Here is a 2500-nt window from a genome sequence, read left to right as displayed (position 1 = left end):
TATATATATATATATAATATATATGTATATATATAGATACATATGTATATAGATACATATGTATATATACATATATTTATATTCATATATACACATATTATATATATATATATATATATATATATATATATATATATATATATATATATATATTTATACTCACACATACATATACATATCTATATCTATCTATCTATCCATATATATATACATATATATGTATATATTTATATATATTCATATGTAGGTATATATATATATATATATATATATATATATATATATATATATATATATATATGTATGTATGTATATATATGGATATATACATAAATACATACAAACATGTACTACAGTTTCGAAATCCACTTGGATTTCATCTTCAGGTCTGAGGAGAGAGAATAAGGATAAGCCTGATTTGCGGAGCAGATGCTACCCTGGGTTTGTATGCACTGAGGTCAGCCTGCCTGTGTCAGCGTGTGATGACTTGTGAGTTAATATGCCAACGAATGTTGACCCGATCTGGAAGAGAGGAGAGAAGCAGGTATATAAGGGGGAAAAAGGGGAAGCAATATGGTACAAACAGGGCAGGCGAGGACAGAGAAGCGGAAACAAAGGCAGAAGCAGGCAGATGACCGACATCGAGGTAGGTCAGATCAGGTCACCGCGTCGGGCAGTATATGGAATGGTTGGCCAGTGTAAGTTAACAGTCTGAGAATATGTGTCACAAGCAAACTGTTGGCATGAGAAAAGCCACTGTTGAAGTTGAAATTAGGAAGCCTGTTGATGGGGGAAGATTCCACCAGTCTACGGGCGTGGGCATCGGCAGAAGGAAACAGAATGCAGGCAGCTGACCAATCCATGTGATGGCCTGTTTCCCATTGGTGTACAAAGACAGCACTGTTAGTGTGGCCCATGGATATAGCATACTTATGCTGAGACACATACTTAGAGAGACAACCTCCAAAAAAGGAACCTTGTCGTGGCACTTGTGCTTGAACTCCTTCCTCGGACGACCCTGCTCTGGATCTGGACAGTCTCTCCTTCCCGTTGAAGTAGCCTTCTAGCAGTGGGTTCTCTGAGGAGGGATGATCAAGTGTTACTAGGTACTGATCTGGTAAGTGGGGTCGCACTCCCCCAGGGGAACTCACACTTGCCCATGTGTTTGCTGTGAGTGGCACCCCTGTGTACTGGGAGACAGGAGTCCTGGAGGTTGAGCGATGCCATGTATTTGTACGCCCTGCAGCTAGCAATACACCTCTTTGGTCCTTTATTCCAGCTTGATCTGGACTCATTTAGGTCAATCGGTTGGTCTCTCTTTTGAGGCAATCGCATGGTCTTGTGAATGCCATCAATGTGAGGCAGGGGTTGTGTATATCCTTCCATCACCCCTGTGGCTTCTGAGTTGGTCTCAGTGCACAGCTTCCCCTTGTTGGACTCTGTGGTGGGTGGGGGCATGGGAGGATGAATAAAAGCGCTCTTACATGGTAACTTGAAAAAAAAACAACAAAAAACCTTGACTGACAATTCTGTTAACGAACCCGGCACAAAGTTGACCAAGGCTGTGACCTTGGAGCCTTACAAGGTGGGTGACAAAAGTAAGAGAATGGGTAAGGCTCTGGCGTTGGTTCAGAGAAAACCTACCCAAGAACCTCAGGCTGGAACCTCCAAACCAGCCCGTGACTCAGCCAAGTCTTTGGTATCAGTTCAGACGATGAGTCAATTTAAAATTGGAAGCCAGGTAGGACCCTCCAACCCTGATGGCCCCATTGCCAAAACTCCGACGTCGGTTTGGAGGACAGGCAACAAGCGGTCTCGGCCGGCTATGGACTCGGAGGGCGAGTCTGTAGCTGCAAGTCCATTCCCCCTAAACATGAAGGATTCTACAATGCATATCAGATGGTACGGGCTCTGGAAACCCAAAGACAATGCCATCTGATGATTAAAATTGAAAGAAACAATGGAATGATAATCATACTAAGGGATCAAGCCACTCTCACCTTCCTCCTGGAAGGGCAGAAGGTGAGCTTGTCGGCTCTGACTCCCAAAGAGAGGAAAACAAGATGGTGCTTCTTGGCTTTCCTTTGATGTATGATTTTGAGGTCATCACTGCTCACCTCAAGTTGGTAGCTTCCCGACTATCCAAAGGGAAGCACCCAACCAGGCAAGTCCTGGTCACTTTGAAGGGAGCCCCAGTTGCGTCCTTGGACCTTGGCAATTTTGGCTCCTACAGCATCAGATCATAGGTCCCAGACCCGCTCCGGTGCATTATGTGCCAGAAGCACAGGCACCACCAGGCCAGTGTGGTGTCTGTAGTCAGGCACACAGTATGAAGGTGTGCCTCAAAGCACACAAGGAAGGCAAGCAGGAAACCACTACCAAGTGTCCCAACTGCCACAAAAAGCACCATACCTGGAGCCTTGGCTGTTTCGTGAGGAAGGAAGAGGCTCTTTGGCGGCAAAAGGTCGCTGCAAAGCGACCAGACTTTGTTCCCACCCCT

The sequence above is a fragment of the Penaeus japonicus genome, unplaced genomic scaffold, assembly GCF_977035675.1.
Source record: "Penaeus japonicus unplaced genomic scaffold, GWHDUDI00000001_assembly GWHDUDI00000016, whole genome shotgun sequence".
NCBI classification, from domain to species: domain Eukaryota; kingdom Metazoa; phylum Arthropoda; class Malacostraca; order Decapoda; family Penaeidae; genus Penaeus; species Penaeus japonicus.
Note: the sequence above shows the minus strand (reverse complement) of the source record.